This window comes from Microcebus murinus, chromosome 10 (assembly GCF_040939455.1).
Source record: "Microcebus murinus isolate Inina chromosome 10, M.murinus_Inina_mat1.0, whole genome shotgun sequence".
NCBI classification, from domain to species: Eukaryota; Metazoa; Chordata; class Mammalia; order Primates; family Cheirogaleidae; genus Microcebus; species Microcebus murinus.
The window spans coordinates 28,443,719-28,458,598 of NC_134113.1; positions in this window are offsets into that span (position 1 = coordinate 28,443,719).

Sequence of the window (14,880 nt, forward strand, 5' to 3'; positions counted from 1 at the left end):
TATTTAATAAAAATATACTTATTGAGCAGGTACGCCATGTCAGTTATTTTCTAGGCACTGAGAATAGAGCTACAAAAAAGCCAATTCAAATCCCAAAACCTCATATAGCTCAGCAGGGAGGTTCTTAACGGACATATTCTTTCCAAAAATAATGAAATAAAGTTATTTCTTCCCTCTCATCCTACACTATAATATCTTACAGGAACAAAAAAAAAAAAAGGTTTTATGGTTTTATCTTGTTTTGTTTCATTTGATGATCCCTGTGTAGTTATTTATATGCCTAGAAGGTATTTATATATTTTTTAGATCATTTAACTTTTTATAAAAGGCTATAGGGTTAGAAAATGTGAAACTAATGTTATTTTCATTCTGATGCACTTTGCTTTCACCATTTTATCCACCCACCTTGTATTATATCTGATCCTGTGGAGACTTTCAAGGCTTGACTTGAAAGTCTTCTTTGAATTCTACTGTGTTTTGTTAAAATCAAGACACTGTTGCTGGTTTGTTTGCATGAAAAAAAAAAAAAAAAAAAAGACACTGTGACAGTAAGCCAAATGGGTATTGAATGCAAAAGAGAAATATTTCAAATAACAATTTAATTTCCTGTGATACAATTGAGTTTCCTATAGTTTTACCTTCTGAATGAATGCATAGATTTGATGAAAAAAATAGTAGATAATTTTTTGATGAAAAGAATCCTGACAGATTCAAAGGTCTAGAACATGAATGAAAAACAAGAAGAGAAAACAGTAGTAAAAGATATTTACCCAACATCTAAAACAGCATACGTGTTACAAAAGCTCATGAATTTGTGTGTGTGTTGTGTGTGTGTGTGTGTGTGAAGAATATAGCCATTGGCAGCTAAACTGACAGGTATTTTAAGATTACTAAAAGATTTTATTTTTAATTTCAGAATATTACAGGGGTCTAAAGATTTTGATTATATGATTTGCTTCTGTGCAGTCTGAATCAAAGTTATGTGTGGCCATCACCAAAGTACTGTGCATAGTACCTGTTACATGTAAATTTACCTGTTCCCTCCTCCCCCTCCCACTTACTTGTTTTCTGTTGAGTTTTACTACCATATTTGCACATGGGTGTTGATTGATTAGTTCCAATTTAATAGTGAGTATATGTGGTGTTTTTTTCCCATTCCTGCAATACTTCACTTAGAAGAATCATATTCAGTTCCACCTGGGTTGTTACAAAAGGTATTAGTTCACCATTTTTATGGCTGCATAGCAATCCATAGTATACATATACCACATTTTATTAATCCACTCATATGTTGATGGAAACTTGGATTGATTCCACATCTTTGTGATTGTGAATTTTGCCGCAATAAACATTCAAGTGCATGTGTCTTTTGATAAAATGACTTTTTTTCCTTTGGGTAAATGCCCAGTGGTGGGATTGATGGATCAAATTGTGGTTCTACTTTTAGTTCTTTGAAGTATCTCCATATTTTTTATTTAGAGGTTGCACTAGTTTGCAGTTCTACCAGCAGTGTATAAGTGTTCCTTTCTCTATGCACCCATACCAGCACCTGTTGTTTTAGGACTTTTTGATAAAAAAGTCACTGGGATTAGGTGATATCTCGTGTTTTTGATTTGCATTTCTTTGATGATTGGTGATGCTGAGCATTTTTTCATATGTTTATTGGCCATTAGTCTATCTTCTTTTGAAAAGTTTCTCTTCATGTCTTTTCCCACTTTTTAATGGGGTTGTTTGATTTTTTTCTTACTGATTTGTTCCAGTACTTTATAGATTCTGGTTATTAGCCTTTTATTGGATGTATAGCATGCAAATATTTTCTCCCATTCTGTAGGTTGCCTATTCACTCTGTTGATTGATTCCTTGGCTGTACAGAAGCTTTTTAGTTTAATCAAGTCCCATTTGTTAATTTTTTTTGTTGCTGTGATTGTCTTTGGGGTCTTCTTCATAAATTCTTTGCCTAAGCTGATATCTATAAAAATTCCCCTAAAAAATTTTTTTGTTTTCTGTGACATTAAGTCCTTAGTAGAACTGCAAAAGATAAAATATTAGAAGCAATGAGAGAAAGAATGAAGAATCATCAATATGGTTATGCTGAGAAGTGAAAGGAGGAAATAGAGCAATAGTCAAAGTCATGAGTAGCTGGAAAAAAGCCTGTAATCATTAGGTTAAGGAGAAAATAACCTTTCACAGCTCAGTAACTCCTGAGGGCATTATTGTTCTACATTAGAAGATGATAAATTCAAATGATACAGCATTGTGCACTGTGCCTAAAAATTCAAGAAAGCAAGTAATGTAGACCTCTACTATCAGTAGAGATATAATCTATGTTCTGGGACATTAATTTAACACTATATAATGTATATTATAAAATGAAAGTTAGGCTTTTAAAAATGGACAGGTCTGCATGTTTTATATGACTGTTTCATGCCCTAATCATAATCTAACATTTCTTTCTAAAGGTATGGCTTTCTTCCAAGACTAACAAAATTCTCATGTAGCAGCTACATCCATGTTATTGTAAGGTCATTATACTTTGATTAGCCAAGAATGTAATTCCTGATAGGAGAAGAGAAAAATGACATCTTTTAGGTAACAGACTATGGTATGGCCTTTCAAACAACCAGAAAGCATTCTGTATTCTATAGATATGTGTGATTTTCACAAATAGTTAACCAAAAGTTTTAAAATGAGACTACTACATGTCCTTAAGCAAAATGCAATATGGCATATTAATTTTCATAAAGAGAACTGCCTTCTGAGATGAATAGAATAGGATTATTGATAAAGAATATTGATTTATATCAGAGTCCAGCTTATATCTACTAAATGTAAATGCAATTTAGAGATTTCTGGAATATAGACAAATGTCAAACTGTTCTATAATCTAATATGTTATAAAATTATTTTTATATTCTCCAATATATTGTCTCATCAGAAAGAAATTTTAGTACTGACATGTGAATTTTAAAGTTTTTACTCTCAGTGTCTCCTCCATCAATAAATAGATGAGAACTTCAAACACTGAAATTGTTAGTACAACCCACTTCTGATAATTTATTTTACAATGGATTATTACTCTAATACATCTGGTATGGATTTTTAATACTTTATATGGCTAGTTATAACCACCTCTCCTGTCTCCCACTACCATAATATGCTTCTGGCCCTGCCATTCTATTCTATTATTAAAATATGTTATTTTGAAACAATTACTTGAACATTTGAATAAAGGCAGAAAATATGAGTATTTGATCCCATTGGAGTCATCACCATGGTGCATAGCTAAGAAATGACATTAATTATGATTACTCAAAAGATTCTTAAACATATAAAATAATTACTACCATTCTCATAATTCTTCTACTATTTAAAAAAGAAATGACCACATTTGCAAAAAGCAGATATGTTGATACTTCCTCTTTGTTTCTTCCTTTGTCAATACTAGAAAAACAGGGTAAAAATTCAAGAATATTTTAATCAATAGTTATGCTAACCAAAATGTTAAATATATTTCTATATAGTGGTAAATTTTGCTTCTAGAAACAGAAAAACTTTCATTTAAAAAAACATTTTAGGGATTTTCCAATATATGTAATGGAAGCTATATGAACATAAAGTAACATTTCATTGTAGAAAGGATTCTTTTCAACAATCATGCCAAAATAAACTTACAAACCTACCACCTTGTTGAAAGTTAGCATTGACTAAATAAAATCTTCTTTGATTGATTATAAATAATTCAGATTTGTGTTCAACCTTAACCTTTACCCAAAAACTGACTCTATTCCTAATTATATTTAATTAAAAGCCTACATAATTCCTGCATGCTTCCCATAATTCTTAATTGAGTAGTCCCTTGTGCTCTCTAATTGGGTGGTTTCTTAATTTATATCATTAACGGCATTTCTTTGGATTTAGGCATTATATGAAGTCTCCTGTTAAAACCAAACACGCCCAATCAAATTATAGGCTTTTTTGAATTTTAAAAAATTGATATGTATTTATTGTAGATATTTTTAGGGTACATGTGATATTTTGACGCATTCATATAATGTTAAATCAGGGTGATTTAGATATCCATCACCTGAACCCTCTACTATTTCTTTGTGTTAGGAATATTCCAAATCTTCTCTTCTAGCTCTTTTTAAATATACAATAAATTATAGTCACCTATTGTGCTATCAAACACTAGAACTTATTCCTTCTACCTAACTGCCAGGCAGGTTTTAGACACTTAAAATCCAATTCAAAAACTCAGATGGAAAGCAAAGAACTTAGAATAACAAAAACAAATTTGATTTTCTATAAGGCTACAATAATCAAGACAAAGTGGTGTTGCCAAAATAGACAAATGAAAGAATCTGGCAGGAGAGACAGTATAGAAGATATATGGTCAAAATATACAGATGCTTAGAGTTTATACAATCATTTGATTCTCTTGAAAATCCATATGCAAAAAATAAACCTTAACCATTACTTCATAACACATAAAATGGAACTCAAAATATATCATAGACTGCCTCTTTGGTTGATTCCTGTAGAACTGAGTGAGGGACCCAGACCTTGTACCCATGTTTAGTGTTTCACAGGCATGTACCTCCCGTGGCTCCACTGGATTGTAATACCCTCACCCTACTTGTTTCTTTATAATACTTTGAAATGATGAAATACAAGGGAGAATGTATTTTACAAGATGTGGTACTTTCCATTCTTTCCTTCTCCTTCTATATTGCTTATTTGGTGTCTTTATCAGTTGGGGTTGCTATAACAAAGTACCATAGACTGGGTGGCTTATAAACAAAAGAAATTTATTACTCACAGCTCTGGGGGCTGAAAATTTAAGATCAGGGTGCCATCATGATCTGGTTCTAGTGAGGGCCTTCTTCTGGGTTGCAGACTGTCAACTTCTTATTGTATCCTCATATGGTGTAAAGAGGGAGAGATAGTTCTCTGTGGTTCTTTTTATAAAGGCACTAATCCTACCTAGAGGGAGACCAGTATGAGGGCTCCACCTTCATGACCTAATTACCTCCCAAAGGCCCCGCTTTCCTAATACCATCACATTGGGGCTTAGAATTTCAACATATGAAATGTGGGGAGACACAACGTTTTGTCCATTGCACTTGTGCAATGCCTCCTAAGATGCAGTGTGAAGCTGTTATTCCCCTGAGGTTTTCATTCTTTGCATTGAGATTTTGGAATATAGGAATAGAGAAGTACAAATCAATGTGATGGTGTGTGTGTGGAGGGGATGGAGAATTAAAGGAGGCATTTCCGTTGTCTCATAATTGAAATCAATATGATATAAAGAAAAGTGCTCAATTCTCAGTATCATACAGTCCCTGGATCTCCAAATCAGGAAGAAGAAAATGAGTTACAAAAAAAAAAATCTTCTAGTTGTCTTTAAACAAATGGGTCTGTTTACTTTTTAGTGGTAAAATTTTCAGCTCTGACTTCAAAATGATTCTCATTTTCCACTTTGTAGGCCTTATAATTAGTGCAAATTCCTCTGAAATTAGATTGCTGTTATTCTTAGTATTTTGTGTTGTTATAATTGTGTGTTGTTGTACTTCTGTAAGTCTTCATAGGTGTCTTGAATGGAATTTGGGAGAAAATGAGCCATTTTAGCTAGGTAGGACAGCTATTAGCAAATATAGTATCAAAATAATGTTTAGTTACTTCTGTAGAAAGCATTAACAATTAAAACCAAAGTTTAAAAATAAAGTTTGGGAAGTATGTCATTAGCAGTTGTACTTATAGAAATAGCAATTTTTAAAAAATGAGCTAGCAGCATAGGCTATACATTATATATTGCAGGTTTCTATTGTTCCTGTCATAAGCCAAGATATATATTTGCCACACAAATTTTGCATTTGGGTAGCAGTAGACTTGGGAAATGAAATTCTGCAGACTTGCTTGATGTAGTTTTAATTCACAGCCTGGGCACATTTGAAATGATTTTGCCTTGGTTGTCTGTGGAAATTTTTTTTTTGTGAACAGATGGTGACAGATTATGTATACATGTTCCTTTGAGCTTATATACACAAAATGCAGGTAGTTTTTTTCCTCTCTCTTTTCCATAGAAATTAAAGAAAAATCTAAAAAGCCTTAGTGTGATTGTTAATATCTAGAATATTGTACTATTTTTTAAATAGCCTATCTTATCAACAGCAAGTTAATGACAACATAAAACATAATGTGGGGAAGGATAATCTATTTAAATGTTAATGTCTTTTTTTTTCCTCAGTGCTATAAGAGACTCAAAATAACAAAAGGCAATTTCTGCATACCAAACACCCACCACACTCCATGCTTAGGAAGGCTAGGCTTGGAAGATCCAGTTAATTAAGGACTTGATTCAGATTTTGTGAGTTCAAAAAGTTAATTTTGAGGCTCTTTTAAAAAAATACAAAATAATGCATTAAAAATGAAGTCTGAAAATGAACATTTACTTAGAATAAGAATGAAAATAACAAGAAATTATAAATTAAAAACTGAAGAATATCACAAAATCCAGAAAAAATGTATAATGTGTCTGTACAATACTTTTGTATCTTTTTGTTGTATTGTTATTGTATATAGTCTTTGATCATCTTTTTCATATAATGCTTCCATAATATTTCATCTATGGAGAGAATAAAGGTAATTCTGTCATTTAGTAAGGTTGGTCAAAATGTATTTATTTTTATTATTGGTAATTTAGAAAAGTTTTAGCTTTGCAGTTCTGCAATTTATTAGCCTGTCAAACCATGGTAGCAATATACATGGAGGTACTGCAAATCAAAAAATATACCCTACTCTGCCAAATGTAATTCCCATTAACCCAAATCTCTAAAATACTTTGCCTACTCAAAAGTTTCTCTACCAAATCCTTTCAACCTCCACATCCCCCATATATGAGGAGAGTCTACGTAGAAGTTCATCAAGGAAAGAGACAGTAGTTTCACCAATTGTGGTTAAATTTCTTGCTTTTGTAAATTTTGCAGAAATATAGGACTTCCATCTGAACACACTGCTAGAGTCTTTCCAGAGATTTGGAAAGCACTCTTAGAAAAGTGAAGTTCTAAAGCTCAAACTTCTTTCACTTATACCTGCCACTGCTGTTATTACCAACCCTTCCTACATTCTCCAAATGCACCCATGAACACACATATACCCCCACATGTCTTAGTTCAGCATGGCTTGTGTTTGTTTGTTTTGGTTTTTGTTTTTTCTTGTCAAGAAATGGAGCTGGAATAGACTCAGATAAGCAGGAAGGAAATGAGTCAGAGATACTGGCCCTATGGGGAATGACCCTACAGGGAGAATGTTTTCCAAAAGCTAAGAGAATAAACACTGCTGCCAGTTACACCAATCGTGGCGATTTATGTACCAGTTAAATGTAGCAGCTCTCATACAGTCATGACTAAATGTGAACCTAGACGTTAGACTAGAAACCTTGGCAAAAAACTCCTGACAAGGTATGGACATACTGAAGAGAGGGAGTTTGCACGAAACATGTGATCATGCACAAGACGCAATAGGAGATAAGTGATAATAAAAATGGTGATGATTGAATTTCCTAACCATCTGGTAGACAAAGGCTATTTCAGAGTCCACCTTTTTAAGGAAATTCAAGGAAAGTGACATTTCCACCTCAGGATCTATGCAGCAGATTCATATTTGTTACATATACATTGGATATTCATAATTACCAATGTCATTTAAAAAATAGATCTGTAATCATATGAACCACTTCAGCCCTTAACTTGTAAATATAAAATTATTAAGAAAATACATCTAAAACTTAGAAATAGACAAAAGGTTCATGTGCCTTTGTTTGATTTCCCATTTGCTATTCAATAATATATTTTATAGCCCTGAAGGGAAGATGTTAATTTGTAGATAACCAATAGTAATGCAAAGAATCCTTATGCTATAGTAATGAAATGATTCTTCTTTCATAGCTGTGTAAATAAATTTTATTTGGTAGAGATTCAAATAATATTAGCAAAATTACAGTTTTAATGTCCTATGGACATTAAACAGATTTATTTATAAATTAACAATCTAATTGTTGCATCTGCCTTCCTGCCATACATACTTGTGCTTTCTCCAAATCACTTTGGACCTGCCTTACCAAGTTGCTGATTCCCTGCTAATAAATTAAGTAAATATTTGACAAATGCTCACTTTATATTGGTAGGACAATCATGCTTTAAATTTTTGGAAATTATACATTAAAACTAAACATATTCTGAAAACAACTTCCTGGAACTTTAGGTCTTGAGATGGAAATGGGGATTTTACTTCCTACTAAACTGACCGCCAACATTTGTTACTCCTGAAAGAATACCATCACATAATTCTCCTTCATGGCCATGACTCCCACCATTTACATAACAAAATAACTATGAATGAAAAAAGAAAATTGGAAATTGCATAAGCAAAAAGGCTAATGATTATTATTATTAATAATAACTTTGGCTAAAGGTCTTTAGAAAATTACATGAATTGAAGAAAGCTTAGATTGAGCACTTATTTGTTCAAGAAATATTAGTGGATTAGAGTGAGAGGACATGACTATAACAGATATGGGACAGTCTCTCTGAATGTTTTCTATTTTTTTTTCTGTATTTTCTAATTTTTCTATAATAGGCAAGGGTTTGATATAAATTAAAATATTTTTAAAAGATTTGCATTTTAGATTTTTATCTTATTTCTCTATATTATTTTTTAAGACAATTTTTTAGAGCAGTTTTAGGTTCACACAAAAATTGAGAGGAAGGTGCAAAAATACCACATACACTCCCTACCCCCACACATGCATAGCCTTCCCATTGTCAACATTCCCTGCCAGAGCATTACATTTGTTACAATCAGTTAAGCAACATTGACACATCATTATCACCAATGTCCTTAGTCCATATTAGGATTTGCTTTTAGTGTTGTACATTCTATGGATTTGGACAAATGTATAATGACAGGTATCCTGTAAGTTATTGTATTTATGTGTTTAAGTTCTTCGTATTATTTTCTTATTTTCCATTAGAGGTCTGTGAGTTGGTAATGATATCCGTCTTTTACTCCTGAGGATGGAAGTTTGTGCCTTTTTTCTTTCTCCTTTGTCAGTCTAGTTAAAGTTTTATCAAATATATTGATATTTGTAAATATGAATATATAATATATATTGCAAAGAATATAAAATTTTCTGAATCATTTGAGGGTGAATATATCTATATTCATCATATACACAGATAGATAAATGTACACAGAGAAATTGGTAGATATGATTTGGGAAAAACACAAATAATTATTAAATCTTTTCCTTGTATAAATTTTATAACTTTTTATTAAATGTGAAATTATTATAAAAATAAAAGGTAACAAAATAAGTCAACAGGTAGAAATGCTAATGACTGAAAACAAAGTGCAAAAGAATCAGAACACTAATCATCAGGGCATTTTAGATTTTATGGAGGGATGGCAGAAGATAGCACCTATTTAGTTGTGCTTTATGAAATGTTGCATACAATGCTAGATGTTAACTAATCCTAATTAAAGTATATAGAGAAATATTTGAATTAAGAATTGAAAAATTACTGAGTACATTAAAAAAGAGAGAAATTTAAAAGAGCAGTGTGAGTGCCCTGTTTGTGCCAGAGTCTGTAGGTCTTTCCTCGCTTTGTCATAGCTCGTCCATTTGCACTTGCTTGGGTAAGTCAGTCATAGCAGCTCAATATTTAGTTTCAGTAATAAAGGTGGGAGCATATTATTCATTCCAACTGTAACAGTAAGTTTGAAATAACATAAAAACCATGTGGTCCCTCCTGTTTGTTTACTGTAGGTAGAGATCTGGATGTGAGAATGGTTTACTGAATTCTGCTTACCCAAACCAAACTGACTGGCTTAATTCAGTTGAATGAACCTCTCTCTTCTCTGTCTCTGTCTCTCTGTCTGTCTTTGCCACATACTATATATATATATATATATTCCTGTTTCATAAGAAATAGATTTGTGACTTTTGTGATGACGCAAGTACTATCTTAATTGCTAAATTGTTTCAGCCTAAAGTATATGTTTTATCATATATCAAAGAGTCTGTATACTCAAAGATAGATGGGACATATATTCTTGGCACTAGAAATTTCTGCTAGTTTTAAAGGATCGAAGTATTTTTTTTAATAATAACTGATTTAAAGGACTAACTCTACATGTATCTAATTCCACTAACACATTTTTTTCAGACTCATTAACATGATTCTGGCATAGCAGAATCCAATGTATTTAATGAGAATTTTTAGGAACTCAGAAGTGACTAAAAGTACTATATTATGTTGACTATCAGTCTATATACACTACTGTGCATAAAATTGAAATAAATAATAGTTGTTTTAATTATTAAATACTGAAGTACAATTTAGACTATATGGAGAAATATGTGGTCATACACTGAGAATATGGAAACAGGATTAATGTTAAAAACAGTAAGAAAAATAATAGCAGCACTGTCTTGGCTTTAACTATGGCTAGAAATTTATTCTTTTATGTGATCAAGGTTGCCAAGATATAGAACATACAAGAAGAATTCTAAATAATTCATTAAAAAATCTCTTTTGAAGCTTTGATTCAGAATAAATGCATATGAGTCTTGTCAAAGAGGAGACTAATTAGTTTTGAAATACTGCATTAACGAAATCAGGCATTCTTTTAAAGGCAGGAAGAGAGTGGTGGTGAAATTTTATATTACATTTCATTAAGCAAACAAATGTATTATAAGGTATTGGATTAATGACTTCACATCACTCAAGCTTAGAAAATTAACCATTTGTATCTAGAAAGAAAGAAATCAGAATATTTTGGTAAGTTACACAGTATCTTGCATATGAATGCCCTTTATTTTTAAAACAAGTAGTGCTTTCCAAAAACTCATTTTTATGTTTAACAAGCATTAAAATGTACCCCTTTATGCTGCTTCAAGTCTGTTAAGCTTCATGATAGTGACACTTTACATATTTAAGAATAAAAAAAAAAAACAGCATATTTTTTTTCTTCCAATCCTCTATAAGCAGTGTGTCCACTGTTAAAAATTGTTTTGCCCTCCTAAAGTTCACTTGTCATAAATGATAAAAAGTAAAAATGATTTCATACATTAAATTATGCTAGCTAGCCTTAGGTAAAATATCTTTTAAAGCCCACCGTTTCCTTATTTTCCAATATGAAAGGTTACTATTTATATGGAGATACATTAAAAAGCTACTTTTATCATTTTACAGAAACCAGGGGAAGTATGCATGAAATAGTAATATATACACTAAGTAAAATTTATACATTAGTGGACATGGCACTTATTTTTTAACATAAGAACTAATAATAAAACATATGCGAGCTGTAAATCAAATATTTTTTTACTTAGGCCATCAACAGGGCATACGTTTCTTAATATAAGTTTGAAGATCAACTATATGAAAATAAATTATCAGTTAGAGGTATAAAAACACTGGGAAATAACCAGTTATAAAAATAACACTGATATAATACCTGGGATTATTATGGTGAGATTTATTTATTGTCAAGTCCAATATCACACCATGCCAGGTAGTCTATAAAAGTAAGCTCAAGAGTTTTTTAGTTATTCACATTCTGATAATTAGCTGAAACATTCCTGCTAGCCATTGATCTGTGGGAGTCTAATGGCACATTTCGATATGAAACATTCTCTAAGTTGTTTTCCAAATCAAATATAAAGCAAGAACATGAATTCTGTTTTAAGTACCTGCATTGGTAGAGAAGGAAAATTCTACAATGAATAGGGAGGGATATCCTTACAGAAGCAAATGAGAGGTTGATAACAGAGAGTAATTGCACCACTTTGATGAAGATGTTCACTTTCATGAAGGTCTGGTAGAGCTGTAAGAAGAAGGTTTTAAATGAAATATATTCCCAGTTGGTACTGGGATATTTAGGAATTACGAATAAATATAGCAGTAATTCAGACTAATGGGCTGTCTTTGTCCTGGGATTGTGCATCACACGTGTTTACATATCATCAGTCAATAAATACCATTGAGCACCTGCTCTGGGCCAGACAGTGATCTAGGAACTGTGTATAGAACAGTGAACTAGGCAAAATACATTCTCTTCAGAAGGTTGAAATTCCCAGGTCTGATATAGATCCATCAATACTCATTGTCATCTATGTTTCAGTTGTGGGACAGCCCAGCGCCCTGCCAAAGTGGTGTTATTGCCAGCCTTCTAGCCAATAGAGCAAACCTCTTTACTTTCTCTCCACCATGGGGCTACCCCTCTGAATGACTTTGGATCTTGCTTAGTTGTTGTGGCACAGACGATTTTCCTTTTTGTAGTCTTGAATCATCATAGTTTATTGTACGTATGATTAGATGATCATGAAGTTTTCAGATTGGCTAATTGTGTTGGATGGGTCAGCCTCTGTTATCACAGTGTTATGTGTGGAACAAGCTCTCTACCCTTTGATTTAGCTTTCTGGTGTATATATATGATGAATTTGAATTATTATATTTCTTAAAGAAAGCAACCTAAATTCTTTGGCAAGAATTATGTGTTTGGCTCTGCATTAGCTGTTCCAAAACATGGTGGTCCGAATATACTATCAAGTGTTCCAAGGACCACCAAAAGTAGCATATGATGTTTTAAAATTAGTCTTGATTGTTAGTAACACTCCATACCATATGAGTTAATTTACCTTAACCAGGGCTAATTGCCTAAATGCCTACAAAAGTAGATATAGGCATTTAGGAAGGAGGCGCCTGGGTAATATTGAGACAAACAGTCTTTTACACTCTTCAGGAATATCTGTTCAGATGGCTTACCACCAGGGGCAGGAAAAGCCATTAGAGGTGTAGAAATAAGTAGAATCTGTGGTGGATGCAAGGCTAGAAATCGACAAAAGTCCAGAAAATTCCAATACATTTTTTGACACAGTTACTGAGGAGCTTAGGATAGAGAAATGGAAGGTGAGAGGTATCTACAATACCCATGGAAGCCCAACAACCTCTGAATGCCCTTGAATGTCCAGGGCTTTACAAATGCAACTACTAATACCACATTGATGCCTTAATTAAGTAGAAATTTCCCCTACTGAATTTTAGTGCATAGCAATACACATTTTCTGGAGCTAGGCTGGAGATGGTGCTCTACCAATATTATCTACTTAGCTCATAGATTAATAAGCAACTTCCATTCAGGAGATCCCTTATGATCCCAGTCATTAACCTGCTTCTAAGTCTTAGCTATCTGAAAAGTTTTCTGGAAGGCGGCATCCAAAATCTCTCAAAGGATACTTTAGGGAATGCTTATATGATACAATGTTAATAACTGAGTTTTAATGAGAAATAAAATAGCTACCTATTGATATAACTGATATATTTTCAATCTTTGAGGACTTATTATTAGAATAAAGGAACTTCAAGAAGTAATTTTATATCCTCTTTTAATCTTATGATTCATCTCTTTTAATTAGATTTAAAGTTTCAGTCCAGTGTGTTCTAAGTTTTGTAGCTAAAGAAGGGATGTGTTTGGTATTCTGAGAAGTTAGGTTGTAAACATAGTATACTGGTGTTTACAGGATAAGACAGTATAGCTAAATCCTCCATTAGTGCATTGCTTTCATTGGCCTATAATTATCCTTTTAAGTATTTATATACTACCTGCTCATCCACAACTATGAGGCATCTTGTGATAAAGGCACATATTTTAATATCATAATCATTTTATGAACTAACATTAGCCTGAATCTTTCCTATTTACTTTGCACAACCAATACATTTTATCAAATGTATCAGAGAATGATTCAGAAAAATTTACTCGTATTGTATCTGGTGAAACACCACATGGTGGTAGCTCACTCAAATTGTAGACAAAGTGAAATAAACATGTACTTCATTCTTAAGTTTGAAAGGGCATACCTATAAAATAAAGGCATATTTCTTATGTAATTGTGCCTTTAAATGTTTTAATAAATTACACAGATGGAAAGGAATTATTAATAGTAACTACATATTGCAAAGCAAATGAGGTGCAAAAGTGTCAAGGTCAAGCTTGACTAGAAAGTAATGAGATGCAGATAATTTAAGGGGATATGGTGAGATGTATGCATCTTGTATGCACTTCAGTGGGGTAATAAGATGTATAAAAAGGGAGGCAATACCAAGGATATGTGCAGAAGGTAAAGAAAAGAAAAAAAAATGGAGGCAACTGGAGAACCATATTTAACATTGTAATGAGATACCTAAGCCTTTGAAAAGTTAGGAAAAAGAGCTACAGTCAGCCCTAAAGTAGTACATTTTGATCTTTGCATTTTATATAACCATTAGGAAAGGCTCTTCCCACCTCCAAATTCCCAGCATGCACCTTACTTTGCCCTCAGCAAATCACTTTATGATTGTCTTGCTTTGCAGTATTGTTTATATTTCCATTTGAGTATCTCCCAGTAGGGTAAGATGATTTGGTCAAGAGGTGGCTGATGCAATTGAATTAATTAAAACTGCACTCAAATTGAGGTAATTCTGTGTGAATATTTTTGCATTTAAATGACAAATGCATCCAAATGTCATGGCCCATAATGAAAAACAAATTAAAATAACAGGCTTTTTCTATTGTATCAAATTACAAACAAGAATTTTATCTCAATAAAAAATATTTTTAAAAGACTCCAATAGCAAAATTTACAATAATGACCTAGAAATTAGGCCTATAGAGCAGTTAGTTAGTGGTTTAAATCTAATTTATCAGTTTTAAAGCTATTTATAGTTTTGTTTTTTAATTTTGAAAACAAATTCACAGGGAATAAACACTGCTACTACTTCTCTATGTCAGTTTATCAGTTGGATTAAATACATAAAAATAACTTATTTTTGCATA